Source organism: Chiloscyllium plagiosum, unplaced genomic scaffold, assembly GCF_037043375.1.
Source record: "Chiloscyllium plagiosum isolate Xiang-an unplaced genomic scaffold, Cpla_swu_hap1 HiC_scaffold_10, whole genome shotgun sequence".
Taxonomy (NCBI): domain Eukaryota; kingdom Metazoa; phylum Chordata; class Chondrichthyes; order Orectolobiformes; family Hemiscylliidae; genus Chiloscyllium; species Chiloscyllium plagiosum.
This window is the reverse complement of record NW_028270148.1, coordinates 83,273,363-83,288,216: the sequence shown is the minus strand read 5'-3', so window position 1 is coordinate 83,288,216 and position 14,854 is coordinate 83,273,363. Positions and strand designations below refer to the sequence as shown.

Sequence of the window (14,854 nt, the reverse complement as noted above, 5' to 3'; positions counted from 1 at the left end):
GCATTGAAGTATACACACTTCAAGCCACTTTCCTGTTTACAGGCACCCTCCTTTGAGATTGATGCCATGTTCCTAACCTCCCTACACTCCAGGTCCTGCACCCTAAAGCTACAGTCTAGGTTCCCATGCCCCTGCAGAGTTAGTTTAAACCCCCCCAAGAGCACTAGCAAACCTCCCCCCAAGGATACTGGTGCCCCTCAGGTTCAGATACTTTATGATATAAGATTCTAAACTCCAATTAGTACAAGTTCAACCTGCTCAACCTCTCCTCATAAACAAAGACCCTCCAGAATTAAGGTGGTGAATGTTGTGTCAAACAAGCAAGTTGTTTTGTCCTGAGTGGCTTTGAGCTTCTTGAGTGTTGTTGCAGCAGCTCTCATCTCATACGCACCTGACGTTAGAGTATTGTAGATGGTGAATAGGTACTGAGGAAGTGGAGTGTACTTGCTTTGAGTGTGACTGTATTTCAAAAATTAATTGTGAAAGGCTTTGGGATGCCCAGACGTGATGAAAGGTTGTGTTCTCTGCAGTCTCTGACAGACTGTAATGTGATGTGTTCTCACTGACCGTGCTCGATGTGTTGCTGCCACTGGAGGCCCCTCCGTGTCTCAGGGTGACGAACATCGGCTCACAAAGGACCGAGACCAGGAGCACGAATACCAGCACCCTGAGCGGGAGGAGGAGGGGGTGTGAGAACCGGGACCGGGGGCGGAGGAAGAGAACCGGGATCCACAGCGGGAGGAGCACGGGATCCACACCGGGAGCAGGGGGGAGGAGCACGGGATCCACACCGGGAGCAGGGGGGAGGAGCACGGGATCCACACCGGGAGCAGGGGGGGAGGAGCACGGGATCCACACCGGGAGCAGGGGGGGAGGAGCACGGGATCCACACCGGGAGCAGGGGGGGAGGAGCACGGGATCCACACCGGGAGCAGGGGGGAGGAGCACGGGGTCCACACCGGGAGCAGGGGGGGAGGAGCACGGGATCCACACCGGGAGCAGGGGGGAGGAGCACGGGGTCCACACCGGGAGCAGGGGGGAGGAGCATAGGACTGGAAGCAGGATCTTGAAAGGCAGTGAGAAGAGTGGGAGGAGCACCGGCATTCATACCGGGAGCAGCAGGAGGAGTTCCGGGTCCAACAGACTCGTTGCTCTGGCACCGGTTAATGGTAAGAGTCGAATTGGTGACTGGGGTGTAATGAGTGAGTAAGAGGGCCGGGTACTTTGACAGCGAGTGGGGAAACTGTGCATTGCCTGTGGGTAAGTTTTCAGGAGTGGGTGAAGGGTAGAGGTGGGTAGGGGTGAGGGTGAAGGGCTGCGGTGCCCCGGGCCTGGTGTGTTGGGTAAGGTCGCCACGACCGGATCCACCGCTCAGCTGCAATTGGTTTAGGAGAGGAGACCTTCCCTTGTCCGGGCGGGGGGTTGTGGAGAAAGGGGATTTGGAGAGAGTCCTTTCCCTGACTGAAGGCGGGCGGATGGAAAGTTCTTTATCTGGGTGTTCCTGGCCCATTCTCGCTGCTGAAGAAAGGAGGTCATGATTTGGAGATGCCGGTGTTGGACTGGGGTGTACACAGTTAAAAATCACACAGCACCAGCTCTCTCTGGGACTCAGGAGGAACCCGAATCCACAAGCAGCTTGGATTCGACATAACTCGCTCCTTCCTTCAGGTTATAGTCCATCAGGTTTAATTGGAAGCACATTAGCTTTCGGAGCGACAATCACCTGATGAAGGAGACTCGCTCCGAAAGCTAATGTGCTTCCAATTAAACCTGATGGACTATAACCTGAAGGAAGGAGCGAGTTATGTCGAATCCAAGCTGCTTGTGGATTCGGGTTCCTCCTGAGTCCCAGAGAGAGCTGTAGAGCTGAGTTGTTTTGTTGTGACCTTTTCCCGCAGCCCTTTCAGACTGTATCCTGGTTCGTGCAGGAAACTAGAATTCCCCGGAAAATGGTAGTAGGGTGGGAATCCTGTCTGGTTGTTTCCTGGTTGTGTTGAATGACTAGCAGCTGCCTCTATTCCTGAACGTCTTCATTCTTTAAATCGCCCTCGATTTCGATTGGGCGTTAACGTTGCGATAGTTCGAATGGTTTCGCCTTTTAAATTGGTTGTTTTCATATTCCCCTGAACTGTCCCTGTTTAAATCTGTTCCCACAGTCCCTGGGAAGCTTTCCAAGTGGCTGCGTATGTATTGGATGGCAAGTACATTAATGGACCAAAATGTTGTTTTTTCTCCCTTCCCATTTACAATAAATACGCCGCCTCTTTGTCAAAACAGCGACGAGAAGAATATTGTTTCATCAAGTTCAATATTTCTAGTGATATTGCTGCTCTTTATGCATATCGCCTATCAGTTTGTATTGTCCGGAGTGTGACTCAACAAACTTTTTTTTAGTTTTTTTTCTCTCATGTGGTTGATCAGATAATTGCGCGATTGGGCAATGTCTTCCGACCATTACTAATTCCTGATGAAGTGCTATTTTAATTCACGCTTTGAGGGATTCTCCAAATGTTTAATTCTAACGTTGTCAACCATTCATAGTTTACAGTGGTGAGGGTCCTGGTTCTAGTATCTAGCTTGTTTTAGTTTTGGGTTACCCTTAATCGATGAAAGTTTATGAAGAACAGATACCACACACCGCTGCAATAAAAGGTGGAGTTTTGTATTCTGGGCTGAGGAAATTTAACTTGTTCTGAATCCTTTTCTTGATATGGTTTTTTAAATACACTTTGTTTGAAGCAGCAAATGTTGTGATTAGATTTGTCCATCTTTGTAAATAAATAATTTGTCACTTTTTTACAGTAATCTTAGATCCACATTAAATAACCTGGCCTCAGGAACAAATTGATCAACTTTCACATATCTCTAGTTGTGAACAGTTTTTAGTTTGACTTAGATTAAATACAGTAGTATGATAAGTTGCTGTTACTTTTCCAGAGCAGTATATTATTTTGTGTAAATTGTGCAAATATTGAAACATTGTCTAGAATATGGACACAATTATGACATTCTGTTCAATTAAGGTGCATATTCTCTGAAAGTAGCTTATTGGCTCTAGTTGAATCAACTGAATTGTATTCTACATACAGCACAATCAATGAATACTTTTTAAAATTCCTTAATATTTTTCTTTAATTTAGTGAACGTGTCTCTGAGCAGGTGTAAGGTGTCAGGTGCACACCTTTACACAGACTAAGATGTAAGCTGGAATCTGTAGAAAGATGTACTGTCCAAGATGTAAAGCTGAAAGATGATAACATCAACTGTTCATTTATGCATGCTTTGTTTGAACTGGAAGACTCTCTCACAAAGGTTCTTTATAAGCTATCCACAGTATCATTGAGGCATGCACTGATGCATTAAAATAATGGATGATTTATTAATAAATTTGATTGGAGTGGGAAAATGAAAAGAATGACATCATGGAATGACTGTAAATGCCATTTGTGCATGATTAGAAAATGTTTAGGAAGTTTAGCATTGTAGAAAGGTGTCACAAGTACAATTCAATTTGTGTTAATAAAATAGTCGAATGTTTGTTTGAATATGTTCAGCCTGCACAAAAGCTCTAATAGTATGGAAAATAATAGAATTGATTATGTTACTTAATAGGTGCTGCAGTCTGGTTGCTGCTGATGTGGAGATTGATGGTTCATTGTTTTCCATAATTCATACAGAGAAGGTTCCCTGCTTACTATTAAGTGATTAGAATGCATTTTAAATTGATTTGTGAAGTTTCACAGATACTCTTTTAAAAATTGGTATGCAGTGTTTTTGAGTCTGAGCAGTACCAATCAGGATGAAGGAAATGGAAGAAGTGTAAATTTTGGATCTTACCAATTTTAACTGTAACACTCTAGTGACATTTCGTTGTTCAAAGCTTGTGTTGTATTGTGAACTTTGTAACATAACATTGACACAGTTATATTTGAGTTACATCTAAACTAATGAATAAAGACCACTATAACATTATATCTTATTTTCTGTATGTAGTTTTCTGCTTCCATTTGTTCGCATCAGGTTGGATGACCTGAGGATGGTGAAAATCAGTCTCAACACATGGCTAAAACTTGCATTTTTACCTCTTCAAGTAGTAAAAATCTCTCCTCAGTTGGATTAATTATTTTGAGTTAATTGGTGCACAGTTCAGGGTACACTTAGAAGAAAGACTTGCACTTTTTTTTTGCATTAACATTATAATCTATCCAATTTGTACACACAATCTTATTTTACATAAGGGATAAGTGCAATGTCACTGGGGAGAATTCTCCAGCTCTTTTGATTATTGGCATAGATTTGTTTACATTAGTATGGAAGGGAAGGTTCATGTTAGGCTTAATGTCTCAACTGAAAGATAGCATTTCCTGTGCTATGAATGTCAGTCTGGTCTATATACTGCAGTTTTATTGACATTTTAAGCTGCTTTCCGTTGACTAGTAAAATGGGACTTGAGTGTACAATTTTTTAAACATGGACGTAAGGATGCCAGCAATTGCACCACAGCTAAAATACTGCTATTCACACTGTACCTAGAGTAAAGATGAATGTATTTAACACTGATTCTGTTGTAATGCAGCTTCACTCTGTAATTACTGATGTGATTCAAGAATAATGAAGGTAGTGGTTCTGAGTCCATCACTCAGACCTTCGTACTGATTTCATGTGTAACATGGATGCATGGCCAAAATTTTTATTTTTGCTTTAATTTGGGAGGGTACTAGCACCAAAATTATCCTCTCTCTATATTTAACTGTGGTTGCAGTGACAAAATTTTGTTTCCACACACGAAATAGCCAGTGGTTGCAAATTTATTGTAAAGAGCTGATTTGAGATATAAGACACACAACACTGTCGTTGAGAAAGTGTGGACTGCAGATGCTGGAGATCAAAGTCGAAAAGTGTGGCGCTGGAAAGGCACAGCAGGGCAGGAGATTCAATGAAGGGCTTATGCCTAAAACATCGGAATGTGATTCTCCTGCTCCTTGGGTGCTGCCTGACCTGCTGTGCTTTTCCAGAGCCACACTTTTCAACACATACTGTGGAAGGAGTACTGGCTATAGTATTTCCACATAGTGGATAGCAATTCTAAAACAAAACATCCACTGACTTTGGAAACATTCAAACTTAATTAGGATGGATATTACAATCTTAATACAGAGTGTAATAGATTACACTTGTGATTATGGTTTGCAATCATAACATTGTAGAATTGCTGCAGTTCCCCTGTACTACCTAGTGCTACATGTTGGATCGGCGAAATATAGTGAAAGTGATTTATTGTAATTTTCAGTTAATTTGCCAGTCAGTTTTCAGTGGAGCATATTAGAGGGGCATCTTTTGAATTTGTTTCAGGAAATTAGTTACTTTAAGAAACATTTCCTCTTTTATAGATTGTAAATGCTAGGTTTGATTATTCAAAGGACAATGCTCCTGAGTCCCAAACACAGCCTGTGGTGATTGGATGAGGCTTTTGTGCAAGATCATGACTAATATTTTGCTTATACTTTATCTCCTTTTTGTAAAATGGAAACCAGGCAATAAAGCCACTTCAACAGGATTAGTGTAGTCTTTCACTTTGGTGTCTTGGGTTCAAAGGCAGGCTTTGAGAGAAGCTCTTCCTGTTTTCTATTAAAAGAAGTTTTTGTTTTTGTTATGGGAATCTGGCATCTGGGAGCCATCTCCTGTTGCTTTAGCTGTTAAATCTGCCTGATGGCAGACTTGTTAGTATCTTGGAAAGCAGATTTAAAAGCATAAATGCAGAAGCTAGTTCTCTGAACAGAGGGCTTCCGGAACCTGACTTAAAGAGCAATATAGATGTGGTTTTAGAGGTCTGTGTGGAATATGTTTTAGTGGGTGTGGCTGAAGAGCACTAATTGCCACTAAATTTGTCATTTTACCAATACCACAAGATTAGCTGGTTTTGGAACAGTGTGTGGATTAAGACATATGATTAAACTTTATTGTGTATTGTACTTGTATATGATTATGTTTAATTGCAGATGACTGGCAAACATTAATTGGTGTTTCACTTGATACATATACAGAGCCAGTGAACTGATGTGGTTGAGTTAGGAGGAACCGTATATTCCTATGTTTCACCCTAAACAATTATAAAACTGAGTGAAGTTTCAATGGCAATCCTCATCACTGCTCTTCTTGAATATTGCACATCTATGCTGGGAACCTTGAAGCTGGTATTTAGATGTTTCTTGCGGAATTCTCCATTTTAGTCCCCACCCTAGCTGAATGAGTACAAAGTCATTTTTTAAAAAAAATACAAACTGCCATGGAAGTGATTCTGACTAAACTGGATATTATCATCACACAAATGTCAGATTCTGACAGTCTACAATTTATCACTTAATGCAGTGCACCTCTGTCAATCTTGGTTTTATTCGCTTGTAGATTGTGGTACGTTTGAAATATTTCATCATCTCTCTATTTGCTTTGCATGCTGACAATACGATTAGCTGAATGGCCACGTCTTTGCCGAAACTGCAAAGACATTGCACGTAACCTGAGGATTATTCCACAAAATGCTGATTAATAAATACTGGTCACTGAAATATAAGGGGACTGAATAACCCACAGAGCAAGATGGCTTTTTTTGGCTTTGGGCTGGTGTTGTGTATTTATCTTCTGAAAATTGGCCCTTTTTGAAGTTTTATTTCCACTTTTTTTTTTTCATTTTATTTGAATTAACGAATTGGCAGATATTTCCCATCAGATATATAAGCCAATGCTGGAAATATAACCAGATTTAAAATTCCTTGCTTACAGACGTTAAACAGGAGATAGGCTGTTTGGTGCCTTAAACCAGCACCATCATTTAATAATGACGTAGCAAATCTAACTGTAACTGCAAATCCACATTCCTGTTTACCCAGCATTTCACTCCATTGCTTAATAAGAAGCTATCCACCTATCTTAACATATGCAAGAATTCTGCTTCCACTGACTTTTCAGGAAGTGTGCTCCAAAGCCTCATTACTCTTCTGGGAGGGGGAAAAAAGCCTAATCTCTGTTTTAAATGGGTGTGACTCATTAACTTATGCCTTGTTCTAGATTCTCCCATCGATGAACCATTCCTTCCACATCAACCCTGTCGAGACTCCCTGAGGAACCTTTGGTTCAGTCAAGTCACCTCTTACTCAACTAAGAGAAAGTGAGGACTGCAGATGCTGGAGATCAGAGCTTAAAAATGTGTTGCTGGAAAAGCGCAGCAGTTCAGGCAGCATCAAAGGAGAAGGAGAATCGACGTTTTGGGCATATGTGCGAAACGTCGATTCTCCTTCTCCTTTGCTGCCTGACCTGCGCTTTTCCAGCAACACATTTTTAAGCTCTTACTCAACTAAACAAGTAATCCAGCCTTTCCACACAAGACAACACAATCATTCCTAATATTAATCTGGTAAACCTTCTCTGAAATGATTTTTAAATTCATTTACATCCCTCCTTTTAAATAAGGTGATCAGTTTTATATGTGGTACGCCAAATGTGGTCTCTGTTGTATAACTGGCCATCTTCGAGGAGAAAGTGAGGTCTGCAGATGCTGGAGATCAAAGTTGAAACTTTATTGCTGGAACAGCACAGCAGGTCAGGCAGCATCCAGGGAACAGGAGATTCGACGTTTCGGGCACAGGCCCTAACTGGCCATCAACAACATTGATCTGACAATAGTGAAAGAGAAACCATAGTTCTATGTGAGGATAACATGTGGCTTGAAGGGGAAATTGGAAGTGACAGTATTCCCATGAATCAACTGCCCTTGTACTTCTAGATGATAGAGTTCATTGATTTGGATGGTGCTGTTGAGGGAGGCTTGATTATTGCAACAGAGGAAAGTCCCAGTTCCTCTAACACTGGTCTATTCATGCACATACAGGGGAGCAGCAGTCATTATAAGATGCTGTACTGTCTCCCTGATCATTACAAAACATTAATTTATATGCTATTTAGCAATACTATGGATTTATGTTTACCTATTGCACTAAATTGTGTATTCATACATGTGCCAATTAAATGCATAATTGATCACGGCACATGAACATTCTCTTCAGAACAGGATTGCTGATTATACAAGTTTAACACAGGTCTTCTTGAGATCAGTACGTTGTTTTTAACTTTTTATTCTGTTCAGCACCCTTATCTCATGCTACCCTCTGAAGGGTGTGGGTTTCATGCTGAAATCTGCAGTCATCAAAATCCCCTTTATCCTTTGTTTTCCTTATTGTCAATTGCTTTATTTGGTACCTTTCCATTATCCCCATGTTCTTTCCCCTTTCAGTTACTATGCTGCATCTTGTACATAGTACACAATATTACCAAAATATTTCAGTTGTGAAGGGAATCCCAATAAAATGTACTGATTTGTCTGGGGTGGTATTGTGTTTTATATTGTTGGAGGTGCATTCATTCTAGAAAATGGACAGTGTTGCAACACATTCCTGACTTGTGCTTTGTAGATGGTGGCGAGGCATTAAGGAGGAAGGTGTTGAGTTACTCACCCAGAATTCCTAGCCTCTGACTTGCTTTAGCAGAGGTAGTGCTACATGGCTGGCCAGTTCAGTTTCTGGTCAATAATAATGCCCTAGATGTTGTTAGTGTGGGATTCAATTATGGTAATGCATTTGAACGTTAAGGAGGGGTGGTTGGGTTTTCTTTTATTGGCGATGGTCATTGTGTGGTGTGGATATTACTTGCCACTTGTAAGACCTGCATGTTGTACAGGTCTTCCTGCATTTGGACATTCCTTCAGTAGCTGAGGAGCCACAAGTGACGTATTGTGCAATCAGCAGCAAATGTCCCACTTCTGATATTATGATGAAAGAAAGGTCATTGGCCCATCCAATTTCAGCCACATCAATGAGGTTACCCTGAGGAGCTCCTGCAGAGATGTTTTGAAACTGAGATAACCGTCCTGCAACAACCACAACCATCTTCCTTTGTGCTAGGTGTGACTCCAGTCAGTGGATATTTTTCTCCCTGATTCCCATTGATGCCAGTTTGCTAGAGCTCTTTGATGTCACAATCATTTCAAGCCTGGATATCGTGAATGCAGCTCCTCTTGTCAGGGCTGCTTGATGCTATATTCAGTCAAATGCAGCCCAATTATCAAGGGCAGTCAAACTCTCATCACTCTCTGCAGTTCAGCTTTTTTGTTAATGTTTAGACCAAGGTTGTACGAAGTCAAGAGCTATGTGGCCCTGGCCAAACTCAAACTGGGTGGTAATGACAGGTTATTTCTTTGCATGTGCTGCTTAATAACACACTCAATGTCTCTTTCATTAGTTGATGATTGAAAGTAGACTGATAGGAGTTTAATTGGCTGGGTTGGATTTGTAGACATGACATATATGGTATTTTTCTGCATTTGAGGTTAGATGCCAGTGTTGTGGCTGTATTGTACTGGATGAACTTGGCTAGGGTTATGCTTTGTTCAGGAATAGTGTTCGAGACTATTGCTAGAATGTTGTCAAGCCCCATAGTCTCTGCAGTAACCAATGCCTTCAGCTCATTCTCAAACTTGCATGGAATGAATCAAATTGACTGACTGGCCTCTGTAATGCTTGGCACTTCAGGATAGGCTGAGATGAGCAATCAATTCTAGCTGAAGATGGATGCAAATACTTCAGCCTCATCTTTTGTATTGTGCTTGTCTCCACCATGAGGCAGTGATATGTTTTGGAGCTGTCACCTCGTTAGTTGTTTAATTGTCTACCATCATTCATGACTGGATATGGCAGGATATAGAAATTAGATCTGATGCATTGGTTGTGGGATTGCTTATCCCGCTCTATTGCATGCTGTTTCTGTTTGCCATGCACGTAGTCCCAGACCCAGTCTACCATGTTTACATTTTAGGACTCAATAAGCTCATCAGTAGTGATGCTATCAAGGCATGTTTTTGGCATTGGAGTACCCCATACAGAGAATATTCTGTGTTTTTGCCATTCTTGGTGTCTGCTAAATGTGGTGTTCAACGTGGAATACTGATTCATCAGCTGAGGGAGGTGATAGATGTTTCACAGGTTTCCTTGCCCATCTATGATCTGATGCCAATGTTGAGGCTTTCCGGACAACTCCCTCCTCATTGTGCTTCTGCCTCTGGAACCTTTTTTTTGCTTCTACATCTTTAAATATGCTTTTGCAATCCATCTTGTTACCTATATTTTCATCCGTCTATTCTAACTCTCTCACCATTGGCTGAGCACCGATTCATTTCTCTTTTTATTCAGTTGTTTTGCCCAGTTCACTGCTTCTCTTTCTTTCTCACGCACCCCCCCCCCCCCCGTCTCACATAACCACTGAACACATTGGGATGTTTTGTAAATGCAGGTTGTTGTTAAGTTGATTATCCATGGTATTCGCTTCTAACGATTAAAGGTCAAGAAATTTAAAGTGTGACCTGAGTGAATTAGCTTATTATTGACACTCAAAATATTTTTTTTCTTTTGGTTCACAGGGACTTTCCCGACTCTGCAGTATGGTGACATGCACGGAACACTTAACCTCTTGACTAACCTGTGTTTCACAGTAGTACTAATCAGGATTGTTGTTACGAAGTGTGTACTGTTTATATTGTTGGTTTAGAACATAATGAGGTGCTTCACTTTAAGGTGATGAATGTTGTCTCTGGACTTTTGGATGGGAAACTGCTGTCCCTGTGGCTGTTTGTCTGAGTGACATGAAAGTAATTCTGTTGAAGCAATGGTTTTAAATTGGAGCCACATGAAGTGCAACATGTCTTGAGTATCAGGTATGCAGTACAAAGCTGGAATCTGTTTGGCAGGCAATTAGTGAATATCAATGCTCCGTTGCCTTACGTTTGAGCTTTTATAGTTGCATAGTTCACATTGACTGTGGAAGTGAAATCAATCTTACTAAAATAACCAAGTTCTGAAATGGATGTAAGCATCTGTGTTTACGTAAGGCCAAATTGTAATTGTGCTTGGACTGAACTATTTGGAGAATATTTGATTTGAAATATTTATAGGTTTTCTGATGCCATGCACTTATAGGAGGGATATTACATGTTGACAAGCTCTTTTTGATCAAAACAAATTCACCCATTTTAACTTGACTGTCATTACCTCGTGAGAAAGTGTGAAGGCAATTTTCATTATTGTTTTTCTTTGTGGTATTTACATTTTTGTTCAATAGACATTGTAAAGATATCAATATGAAATGCATTTGTCAAAATCTTTAGTTATCTTGTCCTTGAGTGCCACTTGGGACAGCTTAATTTTCTAGCCCTAGCCTTTAATGGTTGAGATTTACTCTTTAACTCCAGGTGCATCAGCAATGTATTTGATCTAAATTTGTAAGTCAGCTCAGGATTTGTGGAAGGTGACATCCTCAGGAGGAGAGAATTTAAAATGAAATGGATGATCTGACTAATTAATCAATTCTTCCCTTAAAATGCCTGCCCATTGCTTTCGTAATGTACTTCTGTTTTGTAAAGCAAACCATCGTTTGTTTACAGTTAATTCCTACTGTGTACTATAGTTTTAACCTTGGGGCAGATTTTAGAAAAAAATGTCTGTGGTAATATAATAAATGCCAAGCCTTCTCCCTTGCTCAGTATTACGGAAATCAATTTAGCCTGCTTTGTTGTGGTGGTCAGTAAAAAGGGGCTAATGTAATTTGTCATTCTCAGACAGTACATGATAGGAGTCCTAATCACATCAATCATTTCCACATCTCTTCAAAGAGAAATGCTTCCTTTGTTAAACTCTGGTTAATAGTTTGTCACAAAGCCCCTATAGTGGAAGCAGTACCAAAATAAATCCTTGCAGGAAGCTTCCTGTGAAAATCTGATTTCCCTGATGTATGAAAGACGTAACTACATATTAAGAAATGTTTCTGTAGCTTTGTAGAATTCTAGAATCCCTACAGTGTGGGAACAGGCCATTTTGGCCCAACAAATCCACACTGACCCTCTGAAGAGCATCCCACTCAAACCCATCCCCCTCCCCTATCCCTGTAGCCCTGCATTTCCCATTGCTAATCCACCTAACCTACATATCCCTAAATATCATGGGTAATGTAGCCTGGCCAATCCACCTAACCTACACATTTTTGGACTGTGGGAGGAAACCGGAGCACCTGGAGGAAACCCATGCAGACACAGGGAGAATGTGCAAATTCCACACCGTCACCCATTGGAGTTGTTTCTTCTCATTCCCCTTTTGTAACTTGTCATTAGATCTTTGTGGGGACAGGCGATGTGTATACATACATCTCATTTCAGTTCCTCAGATACTGTCTGGAACATTTTCATGTTTTAAAACGTGCTTATAAGTATTTGCTTTTTAAAGTTGTGATGTTACAAATTACATTTTTTTTAAGTTTCCTTGTAATTTTATAAAATGAAGTGTTAGTTTGTGCGCAAATGTTGCTATACTTGAAGTGATTTGAAATAATTAAGTTGTGGACTTAATTCACACATTCTTCTGAATTGTTTCCATGATGTATTGAATGGATTTTGAGCTGGTGTTCACAATGGAAAGCCAGTGAAGCCTGTAAAAGATATTTTGTTTAGAGAATGTTATTAATATCAGCCATAGTACAGTGGAAATATTTTTAACATGAGGCAGAAAGTTGCAGAGGTTTCACTCTAGAGATTTTGGTGCAGAGTACAAGAATCAGGCTGTCATTTCAGTGCAGCACCTTGGGAGTAAGTATCTTCCAAATGAGATGTTAGTTTAAGGCCCAGTCAGTCCCCAAGTGAATATAAGATATCCTGACAGAGTGGGATGGTTCCACTCAATACCTATCTTTCAACCAGCATCAGCAAAAACAGAATATCTGGTCGGTGCTATATTGCTGCTTGTAGCATCTTGCTGCTCTGAAGCTGACCTCCACATTTCCCTGTTTTCCAACAGTGTTTACGGTTCAAAGATACTTCTATGGTTAAAATGCTTTTGGACATCCTTGAGTCATTAAAAAACAATTTAAAGGGAAAGAAAGGACCTTTACAATGTCATCTTATTTTTTTTTTGTGGCTGGTTCTATAAAAATGAATTTGAAAAAAAACACACAGGTATGTGTCAAAGCAGGGTTACAAATTGAACAGTTCTTCTGTTGCTTTTAATCTTGAATATCCTGTGGGAAGGGGAAAGTGCTGAGCAAAAGCTGGAGATTGTCTTGCTAGCTCAGAAGAACGTAAGTCTGCTGTTGTCAATAAACCACTCCATACAAGCTGTTTTATTATAATGCAATTTTTGTTGGCATGAATTGGCTATAATGCATTTGACGAATTGTGGATGTTGTTTGGATAATGCGAGCCTTCTACTGGACAGGTATAGTAATTTTCTATTAGCGATCTTCAGGGTGCTTTTCTATAGCGTGAGATTGCAGAGGAACACAACTGTCATGTTACAGCAGAACGACCGGAATCATCTTTTCAGTAGGAAGTATACATCTTGTGTTGTATATGAGAGGAGATGAAGGGAATGTTGAATGTTAAATTTTAAAAATACTTGACCTTGACCTTGGTTCTTGATGGAAACTTAATAGTTTCATAGACACTATGCTGTCAATTAGCATGTATTGCTATTCAGCTAGTAAGTGTGGTGACCAGTTAAGCAATTTTGGTACTTGAGGGATAAATGTTATCCTGAAAATATTAACTTTTCGCTAGGAAAAAGGTGCAAAGAACTTTTATGTCCATATGAATAGGTGGGCATAGCTTGCTATTCATAGGGTGTCAATCTGTATATTGTGTTGAAGTTCTGGCACTGTGCTTGAAACCACAGTCCTCTGTCTCTCAGGTGTGACTATTGCTGAACCGAATAGCAATAGCAACAGCAACACCAGTAAGAGTTTTTAAAAAGAAAATTGACACTTTAGGGATATTGAAATCAATGACAAAAATATATTCAGAAAGATGGATTTTTAGAGGGAGTCTTAGAGAAAAGAGAGACAGTGTGATGTTGGTCAGGAGGTAATTCTAAAGCTTAGGGAAGAAGTCTTATGTTCTGAAGAGCCATGTTGGACTTGAAGCATTAGCTCTGTTTCTTTCTCCACACATGCTACCAGATCTGCTGAGTTTCTCCCAGAAATTTCTGTTCCTGTTTCTAGCGCTTGGGGCTTTGCCAGCTGAAATTATACCTGCTGATGGTAAAGTAATTCAAATTGGAATGCTGAAGGTGTCCATACTGAACAGGCATCATTTAACTAGGAAACCGTGGAGAGAGCACATAGGTGTGGAGTGAATCGAACTTGGTGTGAGTGAAAATACAGAATCGTAGAATGTTCACAGGACCAAAGGAGACCATTAGGCCTGTATCCTTTCTTGCTTTTTAAAAGAGCAACTTGGCTAATCCTGATGCCCAACTCTCTTTATTCCCCCAGCCATGCAAATACTTTTCAACATTTATCCAGTTATCTTTTTGGAAGCTATGATTGACTCTGCCTACATCACACAACCAGGCAATACATGCTAGAACCTGATCACTTTCTGTTTTTAGAAATAAATTCCTCCGCTATTTACCTTTTTAAATTGTTGTTAATCCCTCTACTAATGTGAATGATTCCTCCATCTGCTTTGACAATATCACTCATGATTTTAAATATCTCTAACATGTAAAATGGGCAACCATAGTTTTTTTTCCCCAAACTATTCGCGAACCTGATATCGCTCACCTCGAGAACCACTCTGATAAATTGACTGTTCCTACTCCATTGCCCTCATGTTCTTCCAAAAGAATGCTGTCCAGAGTGGACATGAGGCCACTTTGTTACCTCATTCAAAAAGTAAACTTAACTGTTTTTAAAAAAAACTCAACTCGGCTTCTAAAAGCTTTCACCATGTTAAGGTTAAAATGATTGGCTTCCAGTTGTTGGGTTT

The 14,854-nt window shown here is 40.4% G+C and overlaps 1 protein-coding gene across 1 annotated transcript in view; it reads left to right on the top strand.

Annotated features, from left to right (window-relative positions):
* The first annotated feature begins 1,059 nt into the window (after positions 1 to 1,059).
* Positions 1,060 to 14,854, top strand: part of LOC122552951 (unconventional myosin-VI) — a 276,023-nt gene continuing 262,228 nt past the window's right edge. Inside the window, exon 1 of the mRNA XM_043696239.2 lies at positions 1,060 to 1,169. The gene's annotated coding sequence lies outside the window, so the exon portion shown is untranslated. The remainder of the gene's footprint in view (positions 1,170 to 14,854) is intronic.